General features: G+C 40.8%; 1 protein-coding gene across 3 annotated transcripts in view; it reads left to right on the top strand.

The window, feature by feature from the left end:
• The window catches only part of LOC105499857 (SH3 domain and tetratricopeptide repeat-containing protein 1-like), a 106,205-nt gene that overhangs the window by 3,368 nt on the left and 77,443 nt on the right, over positions 1–25,394 (top strand). The window contains exons 2-4 of one of the 3 annotated variants that reach the window (XR_011618763.1): positions 10,580–10,645; positions 16,449–16,682; positions 18,339–18,444. The gene's annotated coding sequence lies outside the window, so the exon portion shown is untranslated. Of the gene's footprint in view, positions 1–10,326; positions 10,426–10,579; positions 10,646–16,448; positions 16,683–18,338; positions 18,445–25,394 lie in introns of all 3 variants that reach the window. The other 2 variants (XR_011618765.1, XR_011618764.1) reach the window with 2 other exon arrangements.

The following is a 25,394-nucleotide window of genomic DNA, read 5'->3' as shown; positions in this document are numbered from 1 at the left end:
GATGATGAGGTTTTCTAAATAGAGAAGCATGTTATCTGCAAACAGGGACAGTTTGACTTCTTCTTTTCCTAATCAAATACCCTTTATTTCTTTCTCTTGCCTGATTGCCATGGCCAGAACTTCCAACACTATGTTGAATAGGAGTGGTGAGAGAGGGCATCCCTGTCTTGGGCCAGTTTTTAAGGGGAATGCTTCCAGTTTTTGCCCATTCAGTATGATACTGGCTGTGGGTTTGTCATGAATAGCTCTTATTATTTTGAGATACGTTCCATCAATACTGAATTTATTGAGAGTTTTTAGCATGAAGTGTTGTTGAATTTTGTCAAAGGCCTTTTCTGCATCTATTGAGATAATCATGTGGTTTTTGTCTTTGGTTCTGTTTATATGTTGGATTACGTTTATTGATTCGAGTATGTTGTACCAGCCTTGCATCCCAGGGATAAAGCCCACTTGATCATGGTGGATAAGCTTTTTGATGTGCTGCTGGATTCGGTTAGCCAGTATTTTATTGAGGATTTTTGTGTCAATGTTCATCAGGCATATTGGTCTAAAATTCTCTTGCTTTGGTGTGTCTCTGCCAGGCTTTGGTATCAGGATGATACTGGCCTCATAAAATGAGTTAGAGAGGATTCCCTCTTTTTCTATTGATCGGAATAGTTTCAGAAGGAATGGTACCAGCTCCTCTTTGTACCTCTGGTAGGTTTCAGCTATGAATCTTTCTGGTCCTGGACTTTTTTTGGTTAGTAGGCTATTAATTATTACCTCAATTTCAGAGCCTGCTATTGGTCTCTTCAGGGATTCAACTTCTTCCTGGTTTAGTCTTGGCAGAGTGTATGTGTCCAGGAATGTATCCATTTCTTCTAAGTTTTCTAGTTTATTTGCGTAGAGGTTTTTATAGTATTCTCTGATGGTAGTTTGTGTTTCTGTGGGGTCAGTGGTGATATCCCCTTGATCATTTTTTATTGCATCTATTTGATTCTTCTCTCTTTTCTTCTTTATTAGTCTTGCTAGCTGCCTATCAATTTTGTTGATCTTTTCAAAAAACTAGCTTCTGGATTCATTGATTTTTTGAAGGGTTTTTTTGTGTCTCTGTCTCCTTCAGTTCTGCTCTGATATTAGTTATTTCTTGCCTTCTGCTAGCTTTTGAATGTGTTTGCTCTTGCTTCTCTAGTTCTTTTAGTTGTGATATTAGGGTGTCAATTTTAGATTTTTCCTGCTTTCTCTTGTGAGAATTTAGTGCTATAAATTTCCCTCTACACACTGCTTTAAATGTGTCCCAGAGGTTCTGGTATGTTGTATCTTTGTTCTCATTGGTTTCAGAGAACATCTTTATTTCTGCCTTTATTTCGTTATGTACCCAGTAGTCATTCAAGAGCAAGTTGTTCAGTTTCCATGTAGTTGAGTGGTTTTGATTGAGTTTCTTAATCCTGAATTCTTGTTTGATTGCACTGTGGTCTGAGAGACAGTTTGTTATAATTTTTGTTCTTTTACACTTGCTGAATGGTGCTTTACTTCGAACTATGTGGTCAATTTTGGAATAAGTACAATGTGGTGCTGAGAAGAATGTGTATTCTGTTGATTTGGGGTGGAGAGTTCTGTAGAAGTCTATTAGGTCCGCTTGGTGCAGAGTTGAGTTCAATTCCTGGATATCCTTATTAACTTTCTGTCTCGTTGATCTGTCCAATGTTGACAGTGGGGTGTTAAATTCTCCCACTATTATTGTGTGGGAGTCCAACTCTCTTTGTAAGTCTCTAAGGCCTTGTTTTATGAATCTGGATGCTCGTGTATTGGGTGCATATATATTTAGGATAGTTAACTCTTCTTGTTGAATTGATCCTTTTATCATTATGTAATGACCTTCTTTGTCTCTTTTGATCTTTTTGGTTTAATGTCTGTATTATCAGAGACTAGGATTGTAACCCCTGCCATTTTTTTTGTTTTCCATTTGCTTGTTAGATCTTCTTCCATCCCTTTATTTTGAGCCTATGTGTGTCTCTGCACGTGAGATGGGTCTCCTGAATACAGCAAACTGATGGGTCTTGACTCTTTATACAACTTGCCAGTCTGTGTCTTTTAATTGGAGCATTTAACCCATTTATAAATCTTTTTTCAAGGTTTTAGTTTCTTTGTGCTGGGTTCATAGTTCCTCCTTTAGTTCTGAGAAGTTTGATCAACTGAAGCCTTCCTCTCTCAACTTGTCAAAGTCATTCTCCATCCAGCTTTTTTAAATTTAAAGTTAATATTGTTATGTGTGAACTTGATCCTGTCATTATGATGTTAGTTGGTTATTTTGCTCATTAGTTGATGCAGTTTCTTCCTAGCATCGATGGTCTTTACATGTTGGCATCTTTTTGCAATGGCTAGTACTGTTTGTTCCTTTCCATGTTTAGTACTTCCTTCAGGAACCCTTGTAGGGCAGGCCTGGTGGTGTCAGAATCTCTCAGCATTTGCTTGTCTGTAAAGGATTTTATTTCTCCTTCACTTATGAAACTTAGTTGACTGGATATGAAATTCTGGTTTGAAAATTCTTTAAGAATGTTGACAATCAGCCCCCACTCTCTTCTGGCTTGTAGAGTTTCTGCCAAGATATCTGCTGTTAGTCTGATGGGCTTCCCTTTGTGGGTAATGTAACCTTTCTCTCTGCCTGCCCTTAACATTTTTTCCTTCTTTTCAACTTTGGTGAATCTGACAATTATGTGTTTTGGAGTTGCTCTTCTTGAGGAGTATCTTTGTGGCATCCTCTGTATTTCCCGAATTTGAATGTTGGCCTGCCTTGCTGGGTTAGGGAAGTTCTCCTGGATGATATCCTGCAGAGTATTTTCCAACCTGGTTCCATTCTCCCCATCACTTTCAGGTACACCAATCAGATGTAGATTTGGTCTTTTCACATAATCCCATATTTCTTGGAGGCTTTGTTCATTTCTTTTTACTCTTTCTTCTTTAAATTTCTCTTCTTGCTTCATTTGATTCATTTGATCTTCAATCTCTGATACACTTTCTTCCAGTTGATCAAGTCGGTTGCTGAAGCTTGTGCATTTGTCATGTAGTTCCTGTGTCATGGTTTTCATCTCTATCACGTCGTTTATGGACTTCTCTGCATTGGTTATTCTAGTTACCCTTTTGTCAAATCTTTTTTGAAGGTTTTTAGTTTCTTCGTGCTGGGTTCATAATTCCTCCTTTAGTTCTGAGAAGTTTGATCAACTGAAGCCTTCCTCTCTCAACTTGTCAAAGTCATTCTCCATTCAGCTTTGTTCTGTTTCTGGTGAGGAGCTGCGTTCCTTTGGATGGGGAGAAGTGCTCTGATTTTTTGAATTTTGAGCTTTTCTGCACTGCTTTTTCCCCCTCTTTGTGGTTTTATCTACCTTTGGTCTTTGGTGATGTTGATGTATGGATGAGGTTGTGGTGTGGATGTCCTTTCTGTTTGTTAGTTTTCCTTCTAACAGTCAGGACCCTCAGCTTCAGGTCTGTTGGAGTTTGCTTGAGGTCCACTCCAGGTAGGCTACTCCCAGTTAGGCTCTCCAGTTAGGCTACTCGGGGGTCAGGGACCCACTTGAGCAGGTAGTCTGTCAGTTCTCAGATCCCAACCTCCATGCTGGGAGAATCACTACTCTCTTCGAAGCTGTCAGACAGGGACATTTACATCTGCAGAGGTTTCTGCTGCTTTTTGTTTAGCTATGCCCTGTCCCCAGAGGTGGAGTCTACAGAGACAGGCAGGCCTCCTTGAGCTGCAGTGGGCTCCACCCAGTTCGAGCTTCCTGGCTGCTTTGTTTACCTACTTAAGCCTCAGCAATGGTGGGCACCCCTCCCCCAGCCTCACTGCCACCTTGCAGTTCGATCTCAGACTGCTGTGCTAGCAATGACAGAGGCTCTGTGGGCTTGGGACCCTCCGATCCAGGCATGGGATATAATCTCCTGGTGTGTTGTTTGCTAAGACCCTTGGTAAAGCACAGTATTGGGTGGGAGTGACCCAATTTTCCAGTGTTCTGTGTCACAGTTTCCCTTCACTAGGAAAAGGAATTCCCTTCCCCCTTGCACTTCTTAGGTGACGTGATGCCTTGCCCTGCTTCGGCTCTCACTCGTTGGGCTGTGCCCACTGTCCTGCACCAACTGTCCAACATGCCCCAGTGAGATGAACCCGGTACCTCAATTGGAAATGCAGAAATCACCCATCTTCTGTGTTGTTCGCGCTGGCAGCTGGTGGCCGGAGCTATTCCTATTCGGCCATTGTGGCACCAACCTCACTTGATATGATTTCTAAATTTAAATACCTTTGAGACAAACGTGAATTGTGAAGGGATTTAAAAATGTCAGTGAAAATGGAATTAAAAATAAAAATATAAATATCAACTTTATTTCTCAATATAATCTCTACTAAGGTCAAGACACTGCATTAAGGGATGATCCCAACCATTCAGTCCATTGCTAAAGAACTGAGGGTCATGGGAATTTAACCATGTCAATGCAGTCTTCTACTATTAACTAAAGAAAAATGGGTGCCCTTTACAGTTATTTCAAGATTAGGAAAAATAAGGTCAGAAGAAACCAAATCAGGACTGTAATGTTGATGCCTAATAATTTCCCATGAAAACTCTTTGAAAATTACTGGTGTTTGTCGAGAGGAAGGAACAGAAGTGTTGTTGTGGTGCAGAGGGACTCTCTAGTGAAGCTTTACAGGGCACTTTTCTGCAAAAGTATTTGCTAATTTTCTCTAAGAACTCTCCTACTAAGCAAATATTATGGTGCTTTGATCCTACAGAACGTCAGCAAGCAAAATGCCTTGAGCATCCCCAAAACCTCTATGGCTTTTGCTTTTGAGAAGTTTGCTTTTGCTTTGACTGGAGCACTTCTACCTCTTGGTAGCCATTGTTTTAATTGTGCTTTGCCTTCAGGATCCTATTGATAAAGTCAATTTCACTCCCTGTTATAATTCTTCAAAATAATGCTTCAGGATCTTGATTCTGCTTGTTCAAAATAGTCACTAATAGCTCTGCTTTTGTCCATAGCTGATCTAGGCACAAGGGTATTCGGGACTCATCAAATGTAAAGTTTCTCAACTTTCACGTTATAGTCAGTGTTCTGTAAGCTGAACCAATTGAGATGTCTGTGGTGTTGGCTATAATATCTCCCGTTAATTGTCAGTTCTCCTCAATTAGGGCATAGAAACAATTTTTTTTCTCTCAAAAATTGGAATGGGTGCCCCTCCTCTGTGGGCTTCATCTTCAACATTGTCTTACCTCTTCTTAGAATCAGGTATCCGTTTGTAAACGACTGATCCTTCAGGTCATTTTTCCCATAGACTTTTCATAAAGAATAATTTATTTCACCGTTTTTTGTACCCCAGCTTCACCATAAATTTGATGTTTGTTCTTATTTCAGGTTTGGCAGGATTCAAGTTCGGCAGAATTCATGTGGCTCTTTTCAGACTGATGTTTTAAATCCTGTTCATATATGTTAAAACAGGTCCGGGCATGGTGGCTCACGCCTGTAATCCCTGCACTTTGGGAGGTTGGCCAACATGGCAAAACCCTGCCTCGACAGAAAATACAAAAATTAGCCTCTACAAAAAATACAAAAATTAACCAGACAAGGTCCCAACTACTTGGAAGGCTGAGGCAGGAGAATCGCTTCAACTTGGGAAGCAGAGGTTACTTTGAGCCAAGATTGCTCCACTGCACTGCAACCTTGGTGAGAGGAGTGAAACCCTGTCTCAAAAATAAAAAAAAAAGTTAAAATAAACTAGCATATGTGTGTTTTGAAGCAAAAGCTAAAAGTTCATGCATAGTTTTTTCATAATTGTTATTTTGCATGAACTTATTGAAGCCCCCTATTATTTGCCATAATTTTCTCATCTTATTAATTTCTATGTACATACAGAATTTCCAATTTGTGTAAACCTTTCTTCCCAGTTACTGAACAATTATTTTAAATTTGAAAAATAGGAGCTATTTTAATCTATATATTTTTTTCTACTTCTGAATATTTTAGAGAAAATATGGATAATGAAACTTGTAAAATGGAGATGTTTGGAAGTTTCTGTTACCAATGACAAATTAATTTTTAAATAATTTCAGGAAAATTTAGGTGAATGTCTGTACTTTCATATGAACATTCATAGTAAAACAGATTTTTGAATTTCTACCCTTGATAAACTTTAATGTAAAATATGTGAGTAAATGTGTACTTTTCCGTTCCTCATGAACATTCTCAAGTTTATACTATCTGGATTTTCTCAGGATGAATTACAAGCTGTATATGCTGCTGAAGTGTCTCAAAGATTAAGTCTCAAAGAGAGTGCCCTACTGTTTTTCCAATATTAATTTCTAAGTTCTACCAAGTTACAAGTTTTTTTTTTCATAAAATATAAAATGTTTTGCCTCCAGCAGAAATACATTTTGGAACATAACTTTCCTGTACGTAAGGGGTATAAAGGAAGCTTGGATTTGTTCTGAGAAAGGGAGAGGGTACTTCTGCCCATTGCCATGCACATCTGATTTTAGAGCTGAATGCCTTTCTGAGCTTGGCTCACTCCTCTCAAACTTGCTGGTAAATGGACACAAATTAAAGAGAAATAATTGTACACCATTTGGGATCAAGGAATCCAGATATCTGAACCATTGTTTATTATTTGCCCCTCCCACCCTCTCACCCTTCCAGATCTCTAGTGTCTATCATTCCACTTCTATGTCCAGGTGTACAATTATTTAAATCACACTTACAAATGAGAACTTCATGTGTTCATTTGTACAGATTCTCTTCCACCTAGCTACCTCTGAGACTGCAAGAACAATCACTCCTCCCCCTCCTCCTTCTCAGCCTACTCAAACAGAAGACCAGGAGCATTATCTGTCTATCTATCTATCTATCTATCTATCTATCTATCTATCTATCTCTCTATCTATCTATCTGCACGTACACATATATATACACACACAAATATATATACACACATATGTGTACATATACACACACTCATAAAGAATTTGCATTTTAAAGAATGGCAGACCCATAGTTGTTCAAAAATCAACTATATAATTCTATATACGATAAATGTCTACTAGAAAGTTCACATTGAAAATTGCAAACACGACTTAGAAAAAATAAAGTTTTTAAAAATTTTATTTTATTTCATTTTAAGTTCCAGGATACATGTGCAGGACGTGCAGGTTTGTTACATAGGTAAGTGTGTGCCATGGTGGTTCGCTGTACCTATCAACCCGTAACCTAGGTATTCAGCCCCACATGGATTAGCTATTTATTCTGACGCACTCCCTCCTCACTCACCCCCAGACAGGCTCCAGTGTATGTTGTTACCCTCCCTGTGTCTATGTTTTCTCATTGTTCATCTGCCACTTATAAGTGAGAACATGTGTATTTGGTTTTCTGTTCCTGCATTAGTTTGCTGAGAATAATGGCTCCCAGCTTCATCCATGTCCTTGCAAAGGACATGATCTCACTCCTTTTTATGGCTGCATAGTATTCCATGGTGTATATGTATCACATTTTCTGTATCCAGTCTGTCACTGATGGGCATTTGGGTTGATTCCATGTCTTTGCTATTGTGAATAGTGTGGCAATGAACATATGCATGCAAGTATCTTTATAATACAAGAATTTATATTCCTTTGGGTATATACCCAGTAATGGCATTGCTGGGTCAAATGGTATTTCTGATTCTAGGTCTTTGAAAAATCACCACACTGTCTTCCACAGCGTTTGAATTTATATTCGCTCCAACAGTGTAAAAGTGTTCCTGTTTCCCCACAGTCTCACCAGCATCTGTTGTTTCTTGACTTTTTAATAATCGCCATTCTGACTGGCATGAGATGGCATCTCACTGTGGTTTTGATTTGTATTTCTCTAATGATCAGTAACGTTGGGCTTTTTTTTTCATATGTTTGTTGGCTGCATAAGTGTCTGTTCATATCCTTTGCCCACTTTTTAAAATATTTTTATTTTTGCTTTTTAAGACAGAGTCTTGCTGTGTCACCCAGGGTGGAGTTCAGTGGCACAATCTCGGGTCACTGCAACCTCTACCTCCCAGATTCAGGTGGTTCTTCTGTCTCAGCCTCCTGAGTAGTTGGGAATACAGGCACCTGCCAGCACATCTGGCTAATTTATTGTATTTTGAGTAGAGACTGAGTTTCACCAGGTTGGCCAGGCTGATCTTGAACTCCTGGCCTGAAGTTATCTGCCCACCTCACCTTCCCAAACTTCTGGGATTACAGGCATGAGCTACTGCACCCAGTTTTTGCCCACTTTTATATGGGGTTGGATTTTTATAGTTTTGGGTTTTACATTTAAATCTTTAATCCATTTTCAGTTCATTTTTGTATAAGGTATAAGGAAGGGTCCAGTTTTAGTTTTCTGCATATGTCTAGATAGTTTTTCCAGCACCATTTATTATTAAATAGGGAATCCTTTCCCCATTGTTTGTTTTCATCCAAAATAAAATGGTTGTAGATGTGCAGGCTTATTTCTGATATCTCTCTTCCATTCCATTGGTCTATGTGTCTGTTTTGTACCACTACCATGCTGTTTGGGTTACTGTAGCCTTGTAATATGGTTTGAAGTCAGGTAGCAGGATGCCTCCAGCTTTGTTATTTTTACTTAGGATTGTCCTGGGTATATGGGCTCTTTTTTCATTTCATATGAATTCTGAAGTAGTTTTTTCTAATTTTGTAAAGAATGTCCATGGTAGTTTATGGGAATAGCACTGAATCTATGAATTACTTTGGGAAGTATGGCCATTTTCATGATATTGATTCTTCTTACCCATGAGCATGGAATGTTTTTCCATCTGTTTGTGTCCTCTCTTATTTCCTTGAGTGGTGGTTTGTAGTTCTCCTTGAAGAGGTCCTTCACTTGCCTTGTTAGCTGTATTCCTAGGTAGGTATTTTATACTCTTTGTAGCAATTGTAAATGTGAATTCATTTGTGATTTGGCTCTCTTCTTGTCTATTGTTGGTGTATAAGAATGCTTGAGATATTTGCATACTGATTTTGTATCTTGAGACTTTGCTGAAGTTGCTTGTAGCTTAAGAATCTTTTGGGCTGAGGTGATGAGATTTTGTAGATATAGGATCATGCCATCTGCAAGAAAAGAAAGTCCAACTTCCTCTCTTCCTGTTTGAATATGCTTTATTCTTTCTCTTGCCTGATTGCCTTGGCCAGAACTTCCAACACTATATTGAATAGGAGTGGTGAGAGGGCATCCTTGCCTTGTGCCAAATTTCAAATGGAATACTTCCAGCTTTTGCCTGTTCAATATGATAATGACTGTGGGTTTGTCATAAATGGCGCTTATTATTTTGAGGCATGCTCCATCAATACCTAGTTTCATGAGAGTTTTTAGCATAAAGGAACGTTGAATTTTATCAAAGACCTTTTCTGAGTCAACTGAAATAATCATGGGGTTTTTGTCTTTAGTTCTGTTTATGAGGTGAATTACATTTATTGATTTGCATATGTTGAACCAGCCTTGCACCCAAGGGATGAGGCCGATTTGATCTTGGTGAATAAGCTTTTTGATGTATTGCTGGATTTGGTTTGCCACTATTATATTGAGAATTTTGCAACAAAGTTTATCAGAAATATTAAGCTAATGTGTAGTAAATACATTGAAAATAACAGACTGATTAAAAGACTAAATAACATGAATCCTAAGTGTTTTCACAACCGATTTATAGAGTAAAAGCATTGCCAAACTAAATGAGCTTGGTCAAAAACTGTACAGGGTCTGAGATGTTGTCTCAACTTCCATTACTCATTGTGAGGTGGACCTGCAGTAACTATATTTGATGCAAAATTTCATGTTGATGGAAGCTGAGATGTCCTGCAGTCTCAGAGGGACAGAATTCTGGTGTGTCTCCCTTTGCCCTGTCAGGAATAAAGATCTAGACTCTACAGGTTTTGTCAAAATTTACAAGATGTAGGAAATGGGGCAGGATTTAGGCTGTGAGGCAAAGCCTAGAGATATAAAGAAACAGCTCCTGACCCAAGGCTCATGAAGTCAGGATAGTTTCAGAGGGGATGGTGGAGTGAGCATAGTACAGTCTTTGGAACCATTCCTTCCCCTTATTTGTTCATAGGCCAGATGTGCTCAACCAGGGGGCATCTCAGGTCTGATGAACAGAGTCCTGGAGAGACAAAGGGGCAATCCTGAGGAAGAGGCTCAACAGGGAGGAAGGAGTCACCATTTTCTCTCCTGAGAAAAATCCTTCTCCCTAGGAAACCATAGGATTTTCCTTGGTCCCAGTGAGACTTTTCCTGAGTGAAGAGAGCAGAGAGAGCAAGGGACTGATGTGTTATCTGTTTCCACCTCCTGCAGTGATTCTGAAACCATGGGGGACAGAATTATCTTCAGAATCATGAGCAATCCAGATGCCATGGTTTCACACAAGACATTGGAAGTTCTTATCTCTAAGGGGTAGGCACTGGTCATTGATACTCTTTAAAGCTCATTCGCTGATTACTAAGTGAGCCAAATTAATAATCTACTGGAAGTTTTACTAAACTCCATTTACTTGACACACAATTCACACAGACACATTGTTAATATACACATTTTGATGCTTGGACAGGGTTGGACCCAAGATTCTGTACTTCTATGGAGCCCTGTGTTCTGCCCAGGTGTCATTTACTCTCAGGTAAGTAAACTGATCACCATAACTAACAAGAGATTGATCTGTGATGATTAGAAATGAGAAGATCTGTTGGTTATGTTTTATTGGGATGGATTCTATTAACATTTAAATACAGTTTAAAAACACAGATTTACAATGAAAAGTAACAAGCAAATATAAAAAGTGAAGGGGCTATTCCCCAAAGTAGTTTCCACTGAAATACCACCAGAGAAAAACAACTCTCAGGACAGGGATACTGCTTCAAAGACACAGATTTCACAGCTAGATGGTTGATCTCGAATTTCTGAAAATTCCATCCCTTACTCATGAAATGCAGTTTATTTAAGAACTTTCTAATTTGACTGTAGTTTCATACTCACACACTTCAGTGTGTTGTGTATTATTCCATTGATGATAAGTATAACTTATTTGAAAATGAATTACATACTGGTGAGAAAATTTTCCCTTTAAATTAAACTTAAACTCATACCATAAAATTAGCAGCATCTGTTTGTCTGTTCCAAGAATTACCTAGGTTCTACCCAGGGCACCTGAGATCAGTTGGAAACAAATGCAAAAAAAGTTGGAATAAAAAGTAAGAACACCCTTCCAATGTTACAAATGCATCCCAGTCTCAATTATTCACATTCACGAGAATGATTCACCTATATCCCACTTTAGCAAAATTTCACCTACTCTCGCCTACCAATTGACTAATCAAAACAAACCAAGACAGAACAATAAATTCAAATTCATCCAGTAACCTGAGGGGAAAACCTACACCTCAAAATGTAGTCTACAGATATTCACACAGGATGTCATCTACTGTGAAAACACATGCACAGAGACAGTCCCTTCACATGATCAGAATACTCACAACTCCACAACAACATATTAGATATGGGATCATCTTGAAATGTGGCCATCACTAACCAGTTGTCCCTTTTACATAGACAAAAACCTGAGGACCACATTATGTTATGTAGAAATGACTGTACACCTGTGAGCGTGTGTGTGTGTAGGGATCCGGGGAATCCAATAGACATTCCAGCCTCTTGATTTTTTCCATGTTCAGGCTCTTGATTCTATATCCGAGTGAAATGACTTGCCAGTGGGGAACAAGATAAGTCTTTGCAGGAAGCGCTCTGGTGGGAGCTAGATACTCAAATCATAAAGCATCGAGTGTTGGAAACATGCACTGAAGTTAGACGAAATACTCAATGCACAGTTTAGACGGTGAAAGACTTTCAGGTAATCATGCAATCACCGACCGGCTGATTGATGACATTCCCCGAATTTATGATTGCAAGAAGAGACAAATACTCATGACATTCTATTTCCGGTGGTTGGGGACATACGATGGCAACATACTGTCTGCCAGTCATGCTCATCACACTGTACTTTGCACACACGTCACACAGAGACACTGTTAATACGCACATTTGTGTGCTTGAGCAGGGTTGCACCCAAGATTCTGTGGTTGTACGGAGCCCTGAGTTATGCCCTCGACATCTTTACTCTCGGGTTGGTCAACTTGGATCACTGTACCGAACGAGAAACGGAGCCTGAAATCCAATCAGCGAATACACAAAAGGAAGGGGCCATTTCCCACAATCATTTCCACTGCAACACCACCTCGGATGAACAAGTCTCATTGCAGCTCAGGGACTGTGCTTCAGAGATGCACCTTTCGCAGCTGGACGATTGACCCGGAATCTCCCAAATGCCATTTTGATACACACCAAATGAGATTTATTTCAGCACTTGCTGATTTTATTTTAGTTGAATACACACACGCTCCTGTGTTTGATTTCCTTTATTATCAATACGACTTACTTCCAAATGACTCACATACCAGTGGGATGATTTTCTGCTTCAATTCATTGGAAATGGACAGCATTCAATAGGCAAGTGTGTCTGTCTGTCTGTCTCCAGCATTCTGTGGGTTCCACCAAGGGCACAAGTCCTAGGGCGCCTGAGGGCCATTCAACAAGCAATGTAAAAACTGCAAGGCAGGTTCAAAAGAAGAACACCCTTCCTCTCTTCAAATGCGTCCCAGTTTCCACTACTCAAGGTAGGGAGAAGGAACCACAGAAGTCCCACGTTCACAAAATTTCAACTTCTGGTGCTCACCAACAACTGACGAATGAAACACACCCAAGAGAAAATATTCAACCCCGTCCCCTGCAATAACCTCACGCGCAATCCTACACCGCAATATGTCATATTCAGAAATTCACACTGAATGTCATCTACCATGAACACAAACACACAGACACTGCCTCCACAGGTTCAGAAGACTCACGACTGCAAAACTCGATGTTTCCCATGTCTGGGCTCATCCTGAAACGCAGCCATCACTATCCAGTTGTCCCTCTCGTGTAGACAGAAACCTGGGCTCCTCATTACTTTATGTCGGATTGACTGTGTATGTGATGTGATGGTGTGTGTGTGTGCGTGCGTGAACCCCCTCGTGGGGGTGTGTGTGTGTACGTGTATGTGTGTGTGTGTCAGTGTGTGTGCGCATGCACTCCTGCGTTTGGGTGGAGACTTTTCCTGAGATCACTGGCACACAAACAGAGCCCTCTTGCTGTGTTTGTTCCTCCCTTTGGATCTCCTGGTCCTCCCTTGCAGAGAAGTGAGTGTGTCAGTGTTCATGGACTCCTGAGGTGTCAGGTTCCTTGAAGAGAGGTTCAGCAGGGAGCTTTGCTGTTCAGGATGACGGTTGTTCATCCCACTCTTGTATTTTGATGGATGAATCACAAGCACTTTGGGAGGCAGGGTACATTCAACTTTTCTGACGTTGAAGTCAGGCTTGGTTTTGTTTTGCTCTTGGAGGAACTTCCAGTGGTCTAAGGTGCTTTCCTGAGTGGCTCTTTCCACCAAGTGCTCCTCTAAGTCGGGTACCTGGAGGCAGGGTTCTCTCTGGAGCTCTCCTTGCGTTGCTCGCCTGTCTTTGTGTTCAGCGCCAAGGGCTCCTGGTTCCCTGCCTATTGACACACTCTCACTGCATCTTTCCAGTTCACTCTTCTGGATGTAAAAGAGGACATAGGCCTGTTGACTCAGGACAGAAGCGATGCTACAGGCAGTGACCTCGGCGTCATCCATTTTATACCACTGGCCTCCTGGAGCTTTGACATAAGAGAGGTAATGTCCGTTGTGACAACTCCACCCAGCGTGGACCAGCACAGCATAGAGGACATAGACTAGAGGTCCTGTGTTCTGCTGAGACATGTATGGCTGCATGTCAAGGCACTCAGGGTATTGCACATTCTTGGCAAGTTTGTTGCCTTTGACATCGGAGAATCTCTTCAATACAAGGATGAGGACCTTGGCAGAAGTGTGTAGAGTGAACGTCTTTGAGGCAGGCGCCTTCTGGAGACAAAGACCACAATGATAGGCATTCTCTCCATTGAGTTCTTCGGGCTTCACCACCTGTTCCAAAGCTTGCTTCACACTCTGAGCTGCCTGGATATCCAGGGCGATGTCCAGGTAAGGGTCAAAGGTGTCCGAAACGCCCTGGCAGTGGAGACACTTGATTTGAGATCTCCAGCAGCCTCCAAATATCTGGTGGATGAGGGTGGTGTCCTCAGAGTCATGATCTACCTGCTTGTGCCCGGGAAGGCATGCCTTTTTCATGGCATCCACAATGAACATCAGAAACTCATGGGCATCTTCCTGCTTGCCTCGATGGAAGCCAGCAGCCAATGCCTGTGAGGGCTGGATGACGTGGCCAGGACAGTGGAGGGCCCATGTAATGTGAGCTTCCATCGTACACAGCATGCAGCACTTGTGACGCTGACAAAGTTGAGAGTGCTCCTGGGACAGCATGTAGTTGGCAAGGGGCAGTGTGTATGTCAGGCACTGCAGGGAAGCATTCAAGTAGCAAGTATTTCCCATATTCTGGAGCCCAGCCCCCACCGCAGCAGGTCTCCTGCTACTGAGAGGAAGCTTCTTTCTGGGGGCAGGCTGTCTTGCCACAGGAGCCAAATCATCACAGAGGTTGACTTGGGTCTCAGATGACAGTGGTGACTTCTCAGGTAGAGAAGTCCGCTGAATTTCAGCAAAAGCTGCATCTGGCCGAGAAGATATGAGTTTTGAAAAGTGGTTGAACTGCCACTCACCTCCCAAGTGGAGTGAATCGGCCTCCATGTCGCCAGGAGCAAGGATCACAAGCTTTTTCTGCTGGGACCACACGTTGCAGAAAGACGCTATCTCTTCCGAGAGAGTCTTCAAATGACGCGCCACCTGGCTGCATCAGCCCTTATATAACTCACCCCCGCCTACCGCGAACACCCCACCCACCCATCAGGTACGCGGTCCACCAATCCAATATCAGCACTCAGTTAAAGAATGAGTCATAGGGTATGTCCCCTTGTATTCCCCAGGGAGTTCACTTAAAACTCCTGGGGAATGCGTTAGTTTACTTAAAACAGTGGTAGGGAATAATTCTGTCCTTACAAAACAATGTGTGTGTTTGTGTGTATGTGTTTGCTTGCGTGAACTTGTGGGCATGCGGAATCATGCCCATGTGAGTGTTTCTTTGTTTTTGTTTATATGTCTGGGTGTGTGTGTGTTTGAGCTGCGATGTGCTTCTAACTATGTGCTTTTGGCAGTTACGATCATCCTTTCAGGCATTGAAGGACAGGAAGTCAGACCTGTACTTTCTGACTTGAGAATCATCAATGAAGTACAGTTAATAACATAGTGTATTTGTTTCCTTAATATCAAAGAAGAAATCCGTGCAGTCTAATAAGTATTCTAGCGATAACCTTTCCATGTTCAGCCTATTGATTCTGTGTTCGAGTGAAATGACTTACCAGTGGGGACCAAGACATGTCTTTGCAGGAAATGCTCTTGTGGAAGCTATATACCGAAATCATAAAGCATCAAGTGTTGGAAACATGCACTGAACTTAGACGAAATACTCAGTGCCCAAATTAGACTGTGAAAGACTTTCAGGAAATCATGCAATCACCGACATACCAATTGATGACATTCCCCGTATTTATGATTGCAAGTAAAGAGAAATACTCATGACATTCTATTTCCAGTGATTGAGGTCATACGACCGCAATTTAAGAAATCATGAAATCAGAAAACTTGACTAATCACAATTTAATCCAACTAAAACCTTTGGTTCATTTAAGAAAGGATGAATATAAAAACAACATATCACACAGCATGGGAGATAATATTTTAATATGTATGTGATAATGGATCAACATTTGAGAGAGATGAAATAAATAGTTGTAAATTTGAGAATAGCATATAACCAGAATTAAACACTGTAAATGCCTGGGTGATGGGAGTGAGTCCATGTCTCAGGAGGAAACATAGAGATTTAAAAGCAGGGCGTCTAAAAGAGATTTGCATACCATTGTTAAAACTGGCGGTTGTTTTAGTAAGAAAGGGAAAAATAAACCATTTGTCTTAGGGATTGTTGCATGTATTTTTCATCGTCTGAGATGTTGCTTCCAATTCCAGTTAAGCATTGTGTGGTGGACTTGCAGTTACCACATTTGGTGGAAAATGTCATGCTGATGAAGGTAGACTTGTTTCCCAAACTAAGAGGGACAGAATTTGGGTGTTTCTTTCGGACTTTTGGCTTACTAGGAATAAAGATCCTGGCTCTAGGGATTTTCTTAAAAATTTTCAGATAATGAGAAAGAGAATAGAATTTAGGCCAGGTGGCAAGGCCTCGAGGTGTACAGAAGCATCCCCGGTCTCAGGGCCCATGAAATCAGGATGATTTTAGGGAGGATGGTGGAATGGGGAGAGTGTGACCTTTGGCCTCCTTTCTTTCCCTTTTCTTTTCATGGGTCAGGTGTGCTCTATCAGAAGGCTTCCCCTTTCTGTTGGACAGAGTCCTGGAAGAAGAAATGAGCGCTGCTGAGAAAGATGCTCCACAAGGAGGAAGGAGTCACTATTTTCAGGAGCATGATCCCCGGAAGCATGAGAAATCCAGATGCCGTGGCTTTACACAGGATGCTGGAGTTTCTTTCCTCTGGATCCGGGAACTTGCCATCAGTGTTCTGTAATGCCCATAACTGATTTTGAGGTGAGTCCACTTGATAACCTGTCTGCGTGTCATGCTCATTACACTGCAATTCACACACATGTCACACCGAAACACTCTGAATGAGCATATTTATGTGCTTGAACAGTGTTGCATCCAAGATTCTGTGATTCTACAGAGTCCTGAGTTCTGCCCTGGACATCTCTACTCTTGGGTAGGTCAACTTTGATCACTATACCTAATGATAAATGTACCATTAAATCTAATCAGCAAATACACTAAAGGAAGGGGCCATTCTCCATAATTGTTTCACTCTGGTAGGTCAACTTTAATAACTGTACCTAAGAAGAAAGGGATCTGTGATGATTCCACATCAAAGAACCTGTTGATTTTTTGTCATTTGAATGAATTATGTTAACATTTAAATAGAGTTTAAAACCCCAGATTTCCCATGAAATCTAATCAGCCATGAAATCTAATCAGCAGATACACAAAAGGAAGGGGCCATTCTCTAAAATCGTTTCCACTGAAACACCACCACCAATAAACAAGTCTCATTGCAGGAAAGGGATCCTGCTTCCAAGATCCAGTTTGCATAGTTGGACGATGGACCCAGAATCTCCCCTAATGCAATTTTTTAACACCCTAAGTGAGATTTATTTCCGGGTTTTCTAATATTATTTCAGCTGAATACACACACTCCTGTGTTTCAATTTCTTTCAAACACCTTTTAATAATGAAGTATCTTGCTGCTTCACCCCTTATATAACTAATGCCCACCCACCGGTTCCACTACGTTTACCCATCAATTACCCAATTTAACAATGAAATATCAGCAGTCAATTAAGTTTTGTGTCTTTGGTTGTATCCTTTTGCATTCCTCAGGGAATTTAATGGACACAGCTTAAATTGTGATTATAGAACAGTTGAATCAGATTTACTAATCAGTGTTATGGGCAAATATGATAGGAGTGGAACTGAGTTAGGACAGTGGCTACACATTTGCCTTATTTCATGTAAAACAATGCCAGTTAACAATTGTGTACGTATTAAACAGTTTGTGTCTGTGTGTGTATTTGTATCTTTGTGTCTGGATGTGAGAGTGTGTGTGTGTGTTGAGAAGTACTTCCAAGCATGTGCATCTGGGAGATAAGATCATTCTTTCCGCGATTGAACGACAAGAAGTTGGAACTACACTTTCTGATTTGAGAATGTGCAGCGATGTTATGTAATTAACACAGCATATTGTGTCTTAATTAAAATGGAGAGATCAATGGAGTCAAATAGACATTCCAGAGATAACCTTCCCATTTTTGACCAATTGATTCTATATCATGTTGCAATGATCTGGCTGTGGGGACATGACAAGTCTTTGCATGAAATGGTCTTGTGGAAGCAATATATGCAAATAATAAAGCATCAAAAGGGACTATGCGTTCAATTTGTAGAAATATTCACTTAAGTTTGATGAAATTCTCAAGGCCCAAAATAGACTTCAGAACACTTTCAAGAAAACATGCTATAACCCAGAGATTAATTGATGACATCCACTGAAGTGATGACTGCAAGAAAAGAGAAATATTCATGGAATTTTATATCCAAGGGTTTCTTGTATATGACAGCATATTTTGAAAAGTCAAAATCAGAAAACTTGACAAACAGGAAGATATCTAAGCTAAAACCTTTTGTTCATTAAAGGAGCGATGAGAGGCAGTTCCAAGATGGCCGAATAGGAACAGATCCAGCCTCCAGCTCCCAGCGTGAGCAACACAGAAGACGGGTGATTTCTGCATTTCCAACTGAGGTACCGGGTTCATCTCACTGGGGCTTGTTGGACAGTGGGGGCAGGACAGTGAATGCAGCACACAGAGCAACAAAAGCAGGGCGAGGCATCACCTCACTCAGGAAGTGCAAGGGGGAAGGGAATTCCCTTTCCTAGCCAAGGGAAACCGTGATACGCAGCACCTGGAAAATTGGGTTACTCCCACGCTAACACTGTCCTTTATCAAGGGTCTCAGCAAATGTCACACCAGGAGATTATATCCCGCATCTGGCTTGGAGAGTCCCACGCCCACAGAGCCTCCCTCATTGCTAGCACAGTAGTCCAAGATCTAACTGCAAGGAGGCTGCAAGGCTGGAGGAGGGGCGCTTGCCATTGCTGAGGCTTGAGTAGGTAAACAAAGTGGTGGGGAAGCTCAAACTGGGTGGAGCCCACCACAGCTCAAAGAGGCCTGCCTGTCTCTGTAGACTCCACCTCTGGGGAGAGGGCATAGCCAAACAAAAGGCAGCAGAAATCTCTGCAGATTTAAATGTCCCTGTCTGACAGCTTTGAAGAGAGTAGTGGTTCTCCCAGCATGGTGTTTGAGATCTGAGAACAGACAGACTGTCTGCTCAAGTGGGTCCCTGATCCTGGAGTAGCCTAACTGGGAGACACCCCCACTAGGGTAAGATTGACACCTCACATCTCACACAACCGGGTACCCCTCTGAGACGAAGCTTCCAGAGGAATAATCAGGCAGAAACATTTGCTGTTCAGCAATATTCACTCTTCTGCAGCCTCCACTGCTGCCACCTAGGCAAACAGGGTCTGGAGTGGACCTTGAGCAAACTCCAACAGACCTGTAGCTGAGGGTCATGACTATTAGAAAGAAAGCTAACAAACAAACAGAAAGCACATCCACACCAAAACCCCATCTGTACATCAACATCATCAAAGACCAAAGGTAGATAAAACCACAAAGATGGGGAAAAAGAAGTGCAGAAAAACTGAAAATTCTAAAAATCTGAGCAACACTCCCCCTCCAAAGGAATGCAGCTCCTCTCCAGCAATGGAACAAAGCTGAACAGAGAATGACTTTGACGAGTTGAGAGAAGAAGGCTTCAGACGATCAAACTTCTCCGAGCTAAAGGAGGAAGTTCGAACCCATAGCAAAGAAGCTAAAAACCTTGGAAAAAGATTTCCTGAATGGCTAACTAGAATAACCAATGTAAAGAAGTCCTTAAATGACCTGAGAGAGCTGAAAACCATGACACAAGAACTACATGACAAATGCGCAAGCTTCAGTAACCGACTCGGTCAACTGGAAGAAAGGGCGTCAGTGATTGAAGATCAAATGAATAAAATGAAGTGAGAAGAGAAGTTTAGAGAAAAAAGAGTAAAAAGAAATGAACAAAGCCTCCAAGAAATATGGGAATATGGGAAAAGGAAAAATCTACGTCTGATTTGTGTACCTGAAAGTGAGGGGGAGAATGGAACCAAGTTGGAAAACATTCTGCAGGATATCATCCAGGAGAACTCCCCCAACCTAGCAAGGCAGGCTGACATTCAAATTCAGGAAATACAGAGAACGCCACAAAGATACTCCTCTAGAAGAGCAACTCCAAGACACATAATTGTCAGATTCACCAAAGTTGAAATGAAGGAAAAAAATGTTAAGGGCAGCCAGAAAGAAAGGTCGGGTTACCCACAAAGGGAAGCCCATGGCCGGGCGCGGTGGCTCAAGCCTGTAATCCCAGCACTTTGGGAGGCCGAGACGGGTGGATCACGAGGTCAGGAGATCGAGACCATCCTGGATAACACGGTGAAACCCCGTCTCTACTAAGAAATACAAAAAACTAGCCGGGCGAGGTGGCGGGTGCCTGTAGTCCCAGCTACTCGGGAGGCTGAGGCCGGAGAATGGCGTGAACCCGGGAGGCGGAGCTTGCAGTGAGCTGAGATCCGGCCACTGCACTCCAGCCTGGGCTACAGAGCGAGACTCCGTCTCAAAAAAAAAAAAAAAAAAAAAAAAAAAAAGGGAAGCCCATTAGACTAACAGTGGATTTCTCGGCAGAAACTCTACAAGCCTGAAGGGAGGGGTGGGGCAATATTCAACACTCTTAAAGAAAAGAATTTTCAACCCAGAATTTCATATCCAGCCAAATTAAGTTTCATAAGTGAGGGAGAAATAAAATCCTTACAGACAAGCAAACGCTGAGAGATTTTGTCACCACCAGGCCTGCCCTACAAGAGCTCCTGAAGGAAGCAATAAACATGGAAATGAACAACCCATACCAGCCACTGCAAAAACATGCCAAAATGTAAAGACCATCGATGCTAGGAAGAAACTGCATCAACTAATGAGCAAAATAACCAGCCAACATCATAATGACAGGATCAAGTTCACATGTAACAATATTAACCTAAATGTAAATGGGCTAAATGTTCCAATTAAAAGACACAGACTGGCAAGTTGGATAAAGAGTCAGGAGCTCTTATAGGGCAGGCCTGGTGGTGACAAGACCCACCAGTTTGCTGTATTCAGAAGACCCATCTCACGTGCAGAGACACACATAGGCTCAAAATAAAGGGATGGAGGAAGATCTATCAAGCAAATGGAAAACAAAAAATGGCAGGGGTTGCAATCCTAGTCGCTGATAAAACAGAGTTTAAACCAAGAAAGATCAAAAGAGACAAAGAAGGCCATTACACAATAGTAAAGGGATCAATTCAACAGGAAGAGCTAACTATCCAAAATATATATACACCCAATTCAGGAGCACCCAGATTCATAAAGCAAGTCCTTAGAGACTTACAAAGAGACTTAGACTCCCACACAATGATAATGGGAGACTTTAATACCCCACTGTCAACATTAGACAGATCAACGAGACAGAAAGTTAAGGATATACAGGAATTGAACCCAGCTCTGCACCAAGCAGACCTAATAGACATCTACAGAACTCTCCACCCCAAACCAACAGAATATACATTCTTCTCAACACCATATCGCACTTATTCCAAAATTGACCACATAGTTGGAAGTAAAGCACTCCTCAGGAAATATAAAAGAACAGAAACTATAACAAACTGTCTCTCAGACCACAGTGCAATCAAACAAGAACTCAGGATTAAGAAACTCAATCAAAACTGCTCAACTAAATGGAAACTAAACACCCTGCTCCTGAATGACTACTGGTTACATAACGAAATGAAGGCAGAAATAAAGATGTTCTTTGAAACCAATGAGAACAAAGATACATCATACCAGAATCTCTGAACACATTTAAAGCAGTGTGTAGAGGGAAATTTATAGCACTAAATTCTCACAAGAGAAAGCAGGAAAGATCTAAAATTGACATCCTAATATCACAACTAAAAGAACTAGAGAAGCAAGAGCAAACACATTCAAAAGCTAGCAGAAGGTAAGAAATAACTAAGATCAGAGCAGAACTGAAGGAGACGGAGACACAAAAAACCCTTCAAAAAGTCAATGAAACCAGAAGCTGACTTTTTGAAAAGATTAACAAAATTGATAGGCAGCTAGCAAGACTAATAAAGAAGAAAAGAGAGAAGAATCAAATAGATGCAATAAAAAATGATAAAGGGGATATCACCACTGACCCCACAGAAATACAAAGTACCATCAGAGAATATTAAAAACACCTCTACATAAATAAGCTAGAAAACCTAGAGTAAATGGATAAATTCCTGGACACATACATTCTCCCAAGACTAAACCAGGAAGAAGTTGAATCCCTGAATAGACCAATAACAGGCTCTGAAATTGAGGCAATAATTAATAGCCTACCAACAAAAAAGTCCAGGACCAGAAAGATTCATAGCCGAATTCTACCAGAGGTACAAGGAGGAGCTGGTACCATTCCTTCTGAAACTATTCTAATCAAGAGAAAAAGAGGGAATCCTCCCTAACTCATTTTATAAGGCCAACACCATCCTGATACCAAAGCCTGGCAGAGACACAACAACAAAAAAGAGAATTTTAGACCAATATCCCTGATGAACATCCATGCAAAAATCCTCAATAAAATACTGGTAAACCAAATCCACAGCACTTCAAAAAGCTTATCCACCATGATCAAGTGGGCTTCATCCCTGGGATGCAAGACTGGTTCAACATACACAAATCAATAAACATAATCCAGCATATAAACAGAACCAAAGACAAAAACCACATTATTATCTCAATGGATGCAGAAAAGGCCTTTGACAAAATTCAACAGCTCTTCATGCTAAAAACTTAATAAATTCAGAATTGATGGAACATATCTCAAAATAATAAGAGCTATTTATGACAAACCCACAGCCTATATCATATTGAATAGGCAAAAACTGGAAGCATTCCCCTTGAAAGCTAGCACAAGACAGGGATGCCCTCTTTCACCACTCCTATTCAACATAGTGTTGAACTTCTGGCCGGGGCAACCAGGCAAGAGAAAGAAATAAAGGGTATTCAATTAGGAAAAGAGGAAGTCAAATTGTCCCTGTTTGCAGATGACATGATTGTATATTTAGAAAACCTCATCCTCTCAGCCCAAAATCTCCTTAAGCTGATAAGCAACTTCAGCAAAGTCTCAGGATACAAAATCAATTTGCAAAAATCACAAGCATTCTTATACACCAATGACAGACAAACAGAGAACCAAATCATAAGTGAACTACCATTCACAATTGCTTCAAAGAGAATAAAATATCTAGGAATCTAACTTACAAGGGATGTGAAGGACCTCTTCAAGGAGAACTACAAACCACTGCTCAATGAAATAAAAGAGGACAGAAACAAATGGGAGAACATTCCATACATTCCATGCTCATGGATAGGAAGAATCAAGAATCAATATAGTGAAAATGGCCATACTGTGCAAGGTAATTTATAGATTCAATGCCATCCCCATTAAGCTACCAGTGACTTTCTTCACAGAATTGGAAAAAACTACTTTAAAGTTCATATGGAACCAAAAAAGAGCCCGCATTGCCAAGACAATCCTACGTCAAAAGAACAAAGCTGGAGTCATCACACTACCTGACTTCAAACTATACTACAAGGCTACAGTAACTAAAACAGCATGGTACTGGTACCAAAACAGAGCTATAGACCAATGGAACAGAACAGAGCCCTCAGAAATAATACCACACTTCTACAACTATCTGATCTTTGACAAACCTGACAAAAACAAGAAATGGAGAAAGGATTCCCTATTTAATAAATACTGCTGGGAAAAGTGGCTAGTAGAAAGCTGAAACTGTATCCTTTCCTTACACCTTATACAAAAATTAATTCAAGATGCATTAGAGACTTAAATGTTAGACCTAAAACCATAAAAACCCTAGAAGAAAACCTAGGCAATACCATTCAGGACACAAGCATGGGCAAGGACTTCATGTCTACAACACCAAAAGCAATGGCAACAAAAGCCAAAATAGACAAATGGGATCTAATTAAACTAAAGAGCTTCTGCACAGCAGAAGAAACTACCATCAGAATAAACAGGCAACCTACAGAATGGGAGAAAATTTTTGCAATCTACTCATCTGACAAAGGGCTAATATCCAGAACCTACAAAGAACTCAAAGAAATTTACAAGAAAAAAAACAAAAACAAAAACAATCCCATCAAAAAGTGGGCAAAGGATATGAACAGACACTTCTCAAAAGAAGACATTTATGCAGTCAACAGACAGATGAAAAAATGCTCATCATCACTAGCCATCAAAGAAATGCAAATCAAGACCACAATGAGATACCGTCTCACACCAGTTAGAATGGTGATCATTAAAAAGTCAGGAAACAACAGGTGCTGGAGAGGATGTGGGGAAATAGGAACACTTTTACACTGTTGGTAGAACTGTCAACTATCAACTAGTTCAACCATTGTGGAAAACAGCATGGTGATTCCTTAAGGATCTAGAACTAGAAATACCATTTGACCCAGACATCCCATTACTGGCTGTATCCCCAAAGGATTATAAATCATGCTGCTATAAAGACATGCACACATATGTTTATTGCATCACTATTCACAACAGTAAAGACTTGGAACCAACCCAAATGTTCATCAATGATAGACTGGATTAAGAAAATGTGGCGCATATACACCAGGGAGTACTATGCAGCCATAAAAGAGGATGAGTTCATGTCCTTTGTAGGGACATGGATGCAGCTGGAAACCATCATTCTCAGCAAACTACTGCAAGAACAGAAAACCAAACAACACATGTTCTCACTCATGGATGGGAATTGAACAATGAGAACACCTGGACACAGGAAGGGGAATATCACACACCAGGGCCTGTTGTGGGGTGCTGGGAGGAGGGAAGGATAGCATTAGGAGATACGCCTAATGTATATGACGAGTTAATGGGTGCAGCACACCAACATGGCACGTGTATACATATGTAACAAACCTGCACTTTGTGCATATATTCCCTAGAATATAAACTATAATAAAATAAAATAATAAAATAAAAAAGGGATGATGAAAATAAATGAAATGTAACACACAGCATGTGAGATAATGTTTTAATACACATCTAAAAATGCCTTAAAATTCAATAGAAATTAAATAAAATCTTCTAAAACTTGACAAAAGGAAAGAACAAAAATTACAGACTGGAAAAGCCTCGCTGACTGGAGTGATGTCCTGTCTCAGGAAAGAACAAACAAACACACAAACAAGCAAAGGATTCTGAAAGCAGAGAATCAAACAGATATTTGTACACCGTTCTTCCTTCTTCCTACTAGCATTCTTCATAGTAGGAAAAGGCAAAAACAACCCAAATGTGTCACGAATTGCTTCATCTGTTTTTTTGGATCTGAAATACTGCCTCAATTTTCAGTTACTCATTGTGGGGTGGACCCGCAGTTACCACATTTGGTCCAAAATTTTTTGCTGATGAAGGTAGACCTGTCCTGCATTTTCAGAGGGACAGAATTCTGGTGTTTCTCCAGGTTCCTTGGCTTACCAGGAATGAAGATCC

This window comes from Macaca nemestrina, unplaced genomic scaffold, assembly GCF_043159975.1.
Source record: "Macaca nemestrina isolate mMacNem1 unplaced genomic scaffold, mMacNem.hap1 Scaffold_100, whole genome shotgun sequence".
Classification (NCBI taxonomy): domain Eukaryota; kingdom Metazoa; phylum Chordata; class Mammalia; order Primates; family Cercopithecidae; genus Macaca; species Macaca nemestrina.
This window is presented reverse-complemented; position numbering and strand designations above follow the sequence as displayed.